Raw genomic sequence first — 12,504 nt, 5'->3', positions numbered from 1 at the left:
CCAGTTTTGTCTTGTCTATCTCTAAGCCCTTGTTACTTGAAAGCTGTTGGGAGTTGGGTTGAGTTGGACAAACATTTTAATGCCTCTATTGTCTGCAGAAGAAAGAGTGATTCCAGGTATCTATTATGGCTTTTTACTTGTGGCTGTATTTTTATTAAGGATGATGAAACAGCTTCATTTACTTAATGTTATCAATAGCTTCTCATTTGAATAATGTTATATCATTTATAGTTTCTGATTCCAATGGATGGAATGAAATCATTAATTTATATCTGGACTCATTTTATGAGAAAACAACTACAAAGGGGATTATAATCACAAGAGAATTTCATCTAACAAACTGATCTTCCCAACAGCAGAAGAACTCTGATGCCCATGCTAGGTAGACTGGCTGGTGCATGATTTGGTGGGTATTTGTGGAGAACAGATAGAGGCAAAGAGATATAATCCAAATAGGTATAAAAATCAAAATTACCCTTGAAGAAACAATATAAAACTATTTTTAACATTTATTTCATTGTTGTGTGTGTGTGTGTGTGTATGTGTGTGTGTGTGTGTGTGTGTGTGTGTGTGCATATACATATGTGTGTATGTGCTTGGAGAATTTAGAAAAGAGCATTCAGTCCTCTGGAGTTGGAGTTACAGGTAGTTGTGAGCCATGCTTGTCAGGTTCAAAGGAAACTCCCACTTCTCAAGTTCTGATGGCTATACAGAAGTAAGTATTCCTTAGGAACTTGTGAAACTGGTTCAACTCTGTTGAAAGGAGCCATTTCCTTTATCCCTGGCAGAAAGGGCAAATGGCTCTCTGTGGTACCTTAGCATACCAAAGCCCATGCTTGCCTACATTCTCCTTCATTACCACAGGTACATGTTACACATTTCAGATTCCAGGCAGGCATCCTGGCTATTCTCACCTTTTCCCCCTACCCTAAACTCCCTCCAGCTGAAAAGCGTCCCTACTTCTAGCTACTCATTCCTCCTTATAGCCCTGCTATTTCAACTAACCTTCCTCTTTTTTTTTTATGTGTATAGGTGTTTTTGCCATGGGTGCCAGGTCCCTTGAACTGGAGTTACAGTTGTGAGCTGCCATGTAGGTGCTTGGAATTGAACCCAGGTCCTCTGGAAAGAACAGTCAGTGCTCTTAATCACTGAGTCATCTTGCCAGTCCAGTCCTTTCATCTGGAAGAGTCCAGGGCAGAAAGAGAAGATAGTAGATTGAACATGGCCAGCAGACAGGATCTGGACAGGAGAGAAGCAGGAGCAGAGTATAGAGAGAGAATGGGTGGACGGGCAGATGTAAACTAAGAGAGGACCAACAGAGAGATATAAAAGAGAAAGGACCGTTCTCTCTCTCATATCTACAACTAAAACCTTCCTCCTAACTATATCTCCGAGCAGCCAAATCAAACCATGTTTTCTAAGGAGCGAGTGCAGACAAGAATTGCTTTCTTGCATTCAAATGGTCTGGCTTCCACATGGCCACCACAAAGATTGCTTCACAAATGTTTTGATAGTTCAAATGTTACTATGTTATCTGTTCAAAAAGTAGATATGGGATTGGTGAGATGTCTGAACAGGTAGAGGTGCTTGGCACCACGCCTGATAACCTGAATTTGATACTTGACCTGTATGATGACTGCAGATAATAAAGTCCCACAGGTCCTTCTCTGACTTCCACATGTGTGGTGTGGCGTGTGCATACACAACACAGACACAAAACCCAGTCAACAAATACAAACTTTTGAGAAGAAAATAGGCATGTCCTGCCTTCGGAAGGATGCAATTGTGAGAGTAGTTGCTATATTTCTGGACTTTCTGGGTTGAAGAGAGGGTTTGGAAGAACACGGTCAGAACTAGAAGTTGTGGTTCCCGCGTGAAGGCAGAAAGCTCTGTCCTATTGGTCCTATGGATCCTAGAGCTCTGCCTCTGCCTTCAAGCACTGTGAATCAGTAAAACTATAATCTAAACTGGTTTTCTGACTAGGGAACTCCTTTCACTAAGGCAGCTTGGCTCCTGCATCTGGTCTCAGGCCCAGTGCCCAGATTGCTGTACTGGGAAACTTCCCAGACCGGTTTTGGGCTCTTGGCTTCCCTACCTAAGAGCTCAAATGAAAGGGTTGGTGAATCCCTTGGGGTAGAGAGGATTTGCAACCCACCAGGGAGCTCTGTTGGAATGCTCATTCCTGTTGTCTCTGGAAGGAAAAGGAAAGAAAAGGGAAAGGAAAGGGAGGCAGAGGGGCAATGAAGAGATCAAAAGGCTGGGAATTGATTCCTGCAACTGTCTCCTACCAGGTACTGGGCAGGAGCATTAGGCCTAACTCTTTTAGCCTGAGGGAGAGATCTGAAGATTGCTTACTAACTGGGTTTTCCACCCTCCCTCCCTTTTTCCTCCTTCTATTCCTTGGGTTATGGTGACCTGAACCATCTCTCACAGTCAGTTCTGAGGCAGCAGTGCTCGAGAATAGCTCACAGATCAGCAGCAGCCTTTCTCCGACCTCTGAACAAGGGGACAAGGGGAAAATTGTGGTGCACTGCTTTGCATACCCCACCTCTAAGTGCATTGGAGGGGGGTTGTGGAGTGCTGAGGGGGTGGAGAAGTCATGACCTTGTGTTCCTTGATGTTATTTGATGTTGGTTTTGGCTGCATTCAGGGAGCTAAAAAGCATATAAAAATGAAGCTAATAAAACTGTAGGGCTAGGGAATGGACCAGGCACAAACTGTGGACTCCCAAAGCAGCTGTGGCTGAGCTCTTGAGCCTGACTGGCTCACATTCCTTCCAAGGTGCAGATTTGGGCAAGACCGTAGCCAAACTTCAGAAAATAGTTGACCTCGTTGGCCTATATGATTTGAAATCTTGGTTAGCTTTTTTTTTTCTTTTTTATATTTTTTTTTTGTAGAGGGAAGATGATGAATGACACTGTAGGAAGACCTCAAGGTTACATTTGTGGCTTTTATGGCAGCAGGACTGGGGGTTGTTTTCCTTCTCTGCAGCATTTACGTCCATCAGTCTGAGAGCTGTTCTGTTAGTCTTCTCATGAGGCAGTCTTAAACAGAGAAAAAGGGTGAGAGTTGGGCTAATTGGGGATAGTCATTGTTGTTCCTTTTGCAAACTACAGCTCCCAACATTCCCCTGGACTACAGATATCAGCATGCGCAGGTGCAGGACACTTCTTGCAGACACCCTTAAAAGGCGGGGGTCGCTGTTGTTCTTTTGCGGAACTACAGTTCCCAGCGTTTTCCTGGATATGGACATATTCCCAGAAGCCTTTGTATTCCTCGTTAAAAAGCGGGGGCCGCCACGAGCCCCCCTCTCTCTTTCTCTTTTTCTTCCCCACCTTTCCTACCGTGTCTGCACGCCCCCTACCTGTTTGTTACTCCTCCCCCATTAAAGTGCACCCACGTGGGACAGCCGCGTGTCTGTGTCTTCTTCTTCGCGTGAAGTCCCTACCGTCTAACCCACAGAATTAAGAACAACAGTGGTGCCGCCATTTGACTCGGTGACCTCTCCTTCCTGATACCTGAGGCTCTTGCCTCTGGGTTTCACCGGCACAAGGTCTGAACCAACCGCCTGCACTCACTTCCACCTGTTTACCACGGCCATTTACCACCACCTCATCCTGATCCGTGAGTTAACCTAAGTTGGCTTCCTTCCCCCAGGGGCGCTCAGAGACTGTCTGGCTGGCTTTCTTTGGCGAACTGGACTAGGTCGCCAACCTCCCTCCCCCTTCCTCCCCCTCCCCCCGGCTTTTTGCCCTTGGCTGAAACCTGCCTCAGTCCGCGCCCTGGAGTTCGGTGCTCCCGGCTTCTTTCTCCTTTTTCTAGCCTTTCCTATCCTCTTTCCGGCCTGCTCTGGCGCGGTGCCTTTGGGGCCGTAAAAGCTTAATTGTCTCCTCCCAGCCGGGGCTTTTCTCCCCCCCGTCCGGTAGCTGGGCTCGGGCCAATTAAGTTCCAGCACACCCCAAGAATGCTGGGATGCCTGCGCTCTTGGCCTGCTGTGTTCACGGTACTCTGGTACCTTTTGCGGGCAGACTTCGGTTTCAGTCATGGGCTCGAAACCTTCAAAACCAATCCCCCCATCTTCCCCTCTCGGCCAGCTTCTGAAAGCTCTCAAACCTCACACCCTGATTCCCTCCATAAAACTATCAATGCCATCCCTCCAGGGACCCTCTGCTCCCACCACCATGGATCCCACGGACAAACCTCAACCCCCACCCCCTGCCTCCACACCCCCCCACCGTGCCTCGAGGGGCCACTCGCTCTCGCTCTGCCCAGTTGAGCGACAGCGACGCCTCACCCATTCCTCTTTCTTCCAAGGTTTACTCGCCTACACCTTTCCCACATGTCGCCTCTAAACATTTCATTCCTAGGTCTCCAGGAGTCCCGCATAAATATTCTTCTCGGTCACCTACTGCTCCCTCTCCAAAACAGCCTCACCCCACTTCTCCCGCAACAGGTCGCGCGCGTCTTTGGATTCTTCCCCGTCCCCTCTCCGCCACAGGTCTCACAGGTGGCTTAAAGCGTCTCCTCCCTGTCCTATGCCTCCCCCTCGATCTTCCAAAGCCCCTCTAGGCTCCCGCTGTCACTAACCACCACTTTCCCGTTGTTACACCTAAGGATATCAGGCTCCTAAAAGCTACAGCAGCCTCCTGTCAGATCTGCCAAAAGTCGGATCCCAGGACCAAATATTCACTTAACCGTTTATCTCCACAGCTCAAGATAATCCTTCATATACGGTAACTCAGACGGGAGCTTGTCCTCTAAAGTTCCAAAGGACGCCGGATTCAGTTCCCTCTAATACAGTCTAAGGAAAACAGGGGTCCCCATCCATTGCTGTGTTAACACACCCTCCCTTCTTTAAATTCATAAATAACCATCTAGCTGTCGTTACAGGTACCATCATCAAATACGGGCTCAAGTGGTAAGCAGATTCTCCTCAACAAAGCTCTTTAACATAACAGGCCAGCCGCTGACTGCAGCAGTGGCCCCTGAAATGTTAAGGAATGTATGGTTAAAATCTATTTCTTTTAGGACACTTTCTTTAAGCTCCAGGATGCCAGCCCAACCCACCTAAACAAATCAAACACAAGCGGAATAACGGAATAAGTATCATTTAATTTTTTATCATTCTTAACCCCGGACATCCTAAGACTCCCTCACCCGGATCTCCTCTTCCCCCCTCACCCCAGCTCCCCCCCCCCAAATTCCCTTAGATCCCCCACTTTTTTGTAAATTTTTCCTTTTACTAATGCAACTTTTGCCTTCCAGCATCTTAATGATGACCCAGCTACTCAGGAAAAGCCAGACAGCCACCCCAGACGACAGCCAGGACTTCAAATGCCAGTGGTACAATCAGCCATCCCAGACACCAGTGACCGCAGACACCAGTGGGACATTGCCAAAATAATTGGACATTTTCTGGACCCCTCAACGCCCAAAGCCAGCAGGAAGCAGCCATGAGAGACCGGACTATGCCCCCATTCCCTACCCTTTAAGGTCCTCCAATTTTTTTTTTAAATCAAACCAAAAGGGTGAAATATTGTTCTTTTGCAGAACTACAGTTCCCAGCGTTCTCCTGGATTCGGACATATTCCCAGAAGCCTTTGTATTCCTCGTTAAAAAGCGGGGGCCGCCACGAGCCCCCCCTCTCTTTCTCTTTTTCTTCCCCGCCTTTCCTACCGTGTCTGCACGCCCCCTACCTGTTTGTTACCCCTCCCCCATTAAAGTGCACCCACGTGGGACTGCCGCGTGTCTGTGTCTTCTTCTTCGCGTAACATCCCTACCGTCTAATCCGCAGAATTAAGAACAACAGTCGCCACAGGCCCCCGTCTCTCTCCTCTCTTCTTCCCCCCTCTCCTCTCGTCTCTGCACACCTGTACCTTACCTGTCGTTACCCCTCCCCCATTAAAGTGCACCCACGTGGGACCACCGCGTGTCTGTGTCTCCTTTCCTTGCGTGACATCTCCACTCTTTAACCCCACAGACAAGAAAGGCAGCAACAAGAACAACAGTCATCATGATGATTATAAAGGAAAAGGTGTCTGATCATTGGGGCCCACTTCAGACCATGAAAGTCACCCTATCTAGGCCAATTTGAAGGATCCTAGAAACCTCAAGTGGAAATAGTAAATGGAGCCATCCATAAGGCTCCATGATCATCTGGGAGAGAAGTGTGACAACCAATGTATACCCACATGAATGTGACACCTGGAAATGGTTTCCTCATATCTACCAAAGTGCTGGCCCATGCATTTAGGGAACCAGAATGAGACTCTATCACTTAAACTTGATTAAAGTAAAAAGCTAAGGTTTCCTGCAGGGACTCCCAATGACGAGGGAATTGGGTTTGGAGTTAGAAAGTCATAGTCCTCCTGACTTTGCTGCAGCTTATTGGTTGCATTGTATGATTTCACTTAGTTTTCTTGTCTTTAGAATGGTTAGAAACTTATTCTGGTTAAAAATGAAACCAAATTTAATGTTTCTATTATGTCCATAAACATATCAAATGCATGCTTCATACTTAATAAATTCTCAGCACCTCAGGTTCAAGACTTAATAATGGATAATGATTAGGTTTAAGGCTATGCATTTTCTTCAACACAGTCATAAATGTTGATATAAATGATCAAAGTCTGGAAGCATGTAAGAGATTCTTAAATGATGGTTCCCATATCCATCCTGATGATGCGGAGCCGAGGTAAAGAAAAGAAAGGAAGAGATGGATAGTGTACTGATCTCAGACAAAAATCCCAGATGACTCAGAGAGGGACAGGTTCCACTTGATGAAGATCAAGAATACTTTTCCCTTCAGTATTGGAAGTGTTGAAGACAGAAAAGCTAGCAATAGGTGACTTCACAGTTGTTTTAGGAATCCTTATTGAAAAGGTTTTTTTTTTTTGCATCCTGATAAACATCTCTGCTGAAGCAATAATCCAAGTCAGACCAAATCAAACTGAATTAGAAAAAGCCCAGGTTTAATGGATACTAGTGCTCCTGTGTGACCTTCCAGGCTCTCAGAGAGAAGATGGGGAAGGAAGACCAGGTAACTATGTGTTTGTTCTCTGAGTTGCTGTTTAAATACCCTGTGGGAGTGGTCTTGAGCATCTCTGAGGATGGGCCACCATTTGGTGGGCTTTCTTGGGGGTTGAGTCTGGACTGAGGCAATTCCCAGGGGAGGGGGCGCTTGGAATGCAACTTCCACCCAAACATTCCAGACTCCTTAGATACATGGAGGCCAGAGGCTTGGGTGAAGCCTGGACCCAAACTTTCCAGACTCTTTGGGTATAAGGATGCCAGGGACTGGGGGTGACACCTCCAATCAGACATCCCAGACTCTTTGGATATATGGATTTCAGCAGCTAGGGTTTCATGTCCAACCCAAATACTTATACCTGACTTTTTCTTTCTGTTTCTGGGAATAGCTGTAACTCTGACAGCCATCTACTTTGAGATCTACCATATCTTTTCTTTTAGAAGTTTCACTGGTCTCTGTCCTATTCCCTTAGTAGAGAAAGCAGTCACCCAACCCCAGCAGTAATCCCAAGGTTCGTTTTTTAAAGATTTATTTTATTTTTCAAGTATTTGTAAAATATGTCTGGGAGTGAGTATGTACACACACGAATATGAGTACAGGTGTGTGTGGATTGGAAGAGGGCATCAGATCACCTGGAGCTGGAACTACGGGTGGTTGGGAGCCACTTGCCAAGACTTCAGCAGCATAGTTTCTTCAATATCTAGATCCTCACATTCTTATTCATAGCACAACTTTCCCTTTTTCCATAGTTTTTATAGACGAAAGCTTTTCCTATGGGAAAGACAGGTCTCTCACCATGATTGATAGACATGGTAGAGAGTTCATGAAAGCCATGTCTGTGCTTCCATTCCTCCTCTTTGGAGGTAGTCTTACTGTCTTAGTTAGGGCTTGTTTTTTTTTTTTTCTGTGAAGAACCACCATGAACAAGGTAACTCTTATAATTGAAACCATTTAGTTGAGGGGGCTTGCTTACAGTTTCAGAGGTTCAGTACATTATTATCATGGTGGGGAGCATGGTGGCATGCAGGCAGATGTGGTGCTGGAGCTGAGAGGGCTACACCTTGCAGGCAATGGAAAGTCAACTTATAGTCACATTGAGAGAAGTTTGAGCAAAAGAAAACTCAAAGCACACCCCCATAGTGGCAAACTTTCTCCAACAAGGCCACACCTCCTAATAGTGTCACTCCCTTTGGAGACCATTTTCTTTCAAACATCACATTCTACTCCCTGGCCCCCAAAGTGTTATAACCATATCATATTGCAAAATGCATTCAGTCTAACTTCAAAAGTCTCCATAGTCTATATCAGTCTCTTCTGAGATACATGACAATCTCTTAACTATAATCACCTATAAAAATAAAGCAGATCACATACTTCCAACATACAGTGTCACAAGATACTTTTTACAATCCCAAAACATAGAGAAGTTAGCATAGCAAGAAAATACTAGACCACAGCGAGAGAGAAAAAACAAAAAAACAAAAAAAAACCACCAGCTGGGCAAATCCAAAGTCTGCATTTCCATGGCTGGTGTCAAAGTGTTCTCCATATCTCCGACTCCTTTCAGCTTTATTCACTGCAACACTCTTGGGCTGGTTTCACTCCATGTTAGTAGCACCTTAACTACTACTACTAATAGCAGATATTCCACAATTCTAGCATCTCTGATATCTTGGGTTCTCTAAGGCAATCTAGGCTTCAATTTCGTAGCTATATGCAATGGCATCTCTACTAAGTCTCCATTCAAGAACAGAACTGACACATGACTAACCTCATGGACTTTATTCTGTAACTCTTTTCTTCTCTCCTTGACTCTAAAGCCAGAATGATGTGGCCCAAGTTGCCAAGTTCTGCTGCTTACTCGGGCTCAATCATTACCCTCTCATTGTTTCTTCACCTGCTTTCTGCCCTTCACTGCCTAAGTTTTGATGTCCTGAAACTTGCTCTGTAGACCAGGCTGGTCTCAAACTCAGAGATCCTCCAGACTCTGCTTTCCCAATGCTGGGATTAAAGGTGTGCACTGCAACACCCAGTTCTAAGCTTTTCTTCAACTCCTTTTCATAGTTAGAAATTTAGCTGAGTGGGATCTTGCCCTGAGGTCACCACTCCCTTTATTCCATTTCTTAACCCGTTTATCTCCTTGAAAAGAGGATTTATCTCCATTTCACTTTCTGAGACCCCCTTTTTCCTCAAATAGTCTTCCTTACTTAGCTTGCTCCTTTTTGTTATATATCTTCCTTAGAGTTACCATGATTATACACATGACAGAGTCTCTGCTAAATGTTTTGAGATTTCTTCTGCAAAAGGTATTAATCTAGAACTTCACGTTAGCTTCAGGCAGATGCTTTGGACAAGGGCAAAATGGAGTCACTTCCTTCACCAAAATATCACAAGAATGATTTCTAGGCAATGTACTAAAATTCTTCTTCTCTGAAACCTTTTGATTCAGCCCTGGACAGTGCATCAAATCACCCTCAGTACTACTGTCTTCCATGCTCTGTCTAGTACGGCCCATTAAGCTTTGTTTAAAGCATCCCACTGTTTTCCAAAGTCCAAATTCCTCTAAAGAGAGTGCCAATCCATTTGGGGGTCATTGTCTTTCAAACTGCCACACTTAGTTTTTCGATTTTTATTCTCAATGAAAACCATGTTTTCCTCTCGTAGGTTTGATTGCCACTAGAGTTTATGATACAACTGACCCTTAGACAGTGGCCTCACTGCTCATTTGGAAACTGTTCTTTACTCTTACAATTGCATGTTCCACTTTCCTGGTTCCTCCCCTCCCCCAGGTATTGACCTACTTCTTTCCTATTCTTTTTATTCTAATTAAAAGGAAAGCGTGTACTCAGTTTCCCACTATCCTAAATTATACAGGCAAGTTTCCCACATTTGGGGAAACTGAATACATCTGCACATCAGAAGTGTAGTTGATAAGCCTTGCCATGAAAAAACAACCTTTGTGCCATGATCTTGTCATTCTTTCTTCATAATTTGGTTTCTAGGCACCATTTACTCCATCTGAGGTAGAGTTATTAGGGTGCTTCTACCAGCCTACCAAACAAGGAACTCCAGTCTAGAAATCTGTATTTGTAAGGATGCTTCTGTTTACACTTGATATATTAAAATATTAAACTTTCATTCAAACACGGTTCTTAGTTGATGTGATATAGTAATATGATACTCTAAGAGCATTGAGATAATAAATCTTAATATCTTTCTCTGGGATCCCAAATATAGACATTGCATGGATCTGGAGCCTTCTGTGACTGATTTTCAGATAATGGTACAAGTGGAAGGGTGGCAATCATTCCAGTAAGAGGTGTGTGTTGGAATCATTATGCTTCAAAATGAAATATTTGTATGACATTTTTTCCATTTTCAATAAAATGAAGAACTTTAAGGTATAACTTCTATAACCTTCAAAAGATACAGTCTGAGCATGTGAGCATGGCGGTGTTTGTCTATGCAACAGAATAAAGCTTATAAATTAGAATCTGTCAGTCAGAGTTTTCTGTGGAAAGGTTATTGTACCTGAGAAACGTGTCTTACCTTATTAATTCTAGTTTAGATTGTAACTGCAGAAGCAAGGTGTGTGATGGGAGAGGAGATTAGACTCTGATTTGCTTTGAGGTTAAATTCTCTTTTATTTGTGACTCAGATATAGGATTCCCTGGGTTTCCAAGGTCTCAGTGACATAGGCCTTATGGGGAAGAAATTGCCTAGGTTATTATGACTATAGTGAGAATCTAGCAGATGTAGTAGCCTGCGAAGGGCAGGTCAAAACAAAAGCATTACCAATTAGTTCATTTGCATTTGTATGCGATGCACCTTTAAAGGATGGGAAATTCATGAGACACAGGAGTGAAATGTTCTTTGGGATGTGGAAGGCTGAGGTGAGAGTTGGAGTTGTGATTGTATGTTCAGATACACATGCTTAGAACTGTATGAGGCAAGGTAATCAATCAGGCAGGAGGTCAAAGTCGTGCACTAGATAAACATAATGACTACAACACACACTTCTCCCTGAAATAAGGGTTCCAGGAAAATGAAATAGGGCTTCCTTTTACCCATACACTTTGTAGAACATCATTTTCCTGCATCATATGAACAGGTTGGAATTGCTAGGCTACATCATATGCGATTTTGGATGGATAGTCAATACTTAATGTATTCAAGGTAACAGAAGCAGCCTTACAAACATGATGGATTTATTGAAGCGGTAGACGGCTATACCAATTTTCTAGCCTCATTCAGCAGTTATCTGGTTCAGTTAACAGTGGTAACAAAGAGAAAAGTGAGAATTGCAATACAGTTTTTAATATTGCATTGTATTTAGTATTCCAAAGAATGGAATGAAACTCACTTCTATTTTGCAGTTATTATGGAAAAGATAAGGCTGAGATTTTCTCTGACACATTGAAGACTGGCTCTGAAACCAGTGAAGATAGGTACGAGTAATGCCATGAGTGTGACCAAGTTTTGATGGGAACTTCAACAGGGAAGGATATGGGTCTTATACTGTACCTGATCCGGCAGAAGGCAGAAATGGAGATGCTCTAAAGACACTTGTGTCTCTCAGTCTCACTATGAGACTATTGAAACAGTTGCCACCAAAAAAATGGGAATTCTAGCTGATGGGATAAAGGGATGGCAGGAAATTGTTCCTTCATACCCAACCTACTTTAAGTTTAATCTGAGAGGACAAACTTTCTGTGGCAGAGACTCTCATGTTTTTAGTTATTTCTCATAACACTTCCTCTAAGGACTTGTTTTTCCGCCAAATTGTGCATCCAAATATTCTTCATTCTCCTCAAGCCTCAGTGTCTGCTACTTTTCCACATGGAAATCCAAGAGGTGACCTTTTCTTTATTTAGTATCCCAAAGAGGAGTGCCAGACTCAAGCACTGATAAGGAAGAAAACAGATGTTAATATTTGCAGTGTGTCTCCTACTGAATCCCAAAACATTCTTTCTTCTCAGCTATACACTGATATTATCAGACCTTGACCAGAGAAAGCAAGAAAATTATGGTCCTGGAAGAGCATAGAAGCCTTGATGTGGCTCTTGGTTGATAACAAAGTGATAGACCCTTAGACTAATCTTTAGCTATATAGGTATGCATGTTCCTTCTGCAATACTTTGGAAGCATACAGGCTCCATATATTCTGTGGATTCTGACAGACCAAGCATTTCCTCTTCTGGAATAAGCCTTGATGATTATCTCTTTACAGTTGACTCTGTAGAATACTTTGTTTGCTTGAATTATAGCCATTACTACATTGTACTTCTGCTTTCTATTTTCTAGGGTCTTGCTCATTCCAAGCCCACATCTCATTCGTTTTAATATATCAGAAACTACCACAAAGGCCGAGACTGTAATTTTGATTAGAATTTTTAAAAGTGTAAATGAGCGAATGTTCGAATTTTGCTTGTATGCCTAGCATATCTAATAAAATAATGAATAGTTACTAAGCT

At 43.6% G+C, this 12,504-nt stretch overlaps 1 non-coding gene across 1 annotated transcript; it reads right to left on the bottom strand.

Annotated features, from left to right (window-relative positions):
- Window positions 1-9,860: 9,860 nt before the first annotated feature.
- Window positions 9,861-10,024, bottom strand: LOC121444410. Its single transcript, XR_005973784.1, has one exon. It is a non-coding gene; the product is annotated as a U1 spliceosomal RNA (small nuclear RNA).
- Between the last annotated feature and the right edge of the window lie 2,480 nt (window positions 10,025-12,504).

Source organism: Microtus oregoni, unplaced genomic scaffold, assembly GCF_018167655.1.
Source record: "Microtus oregoni isolate MIOR12 unplaced genomic scaffold, Mior012 000122F_ref0000035, whole genome shotgun sequence".
In the NCBI taxonomy this organism is placed as follows: domain Eukaryota; kingdom Metazoa; phylum Chordata; class Mammalia; order Rodentia; family Cricetidae; genus Microtus; species Microtus oregoni.
This window is presented reverse-complemented; position numbering and strand designations above follow the sequence as displayed.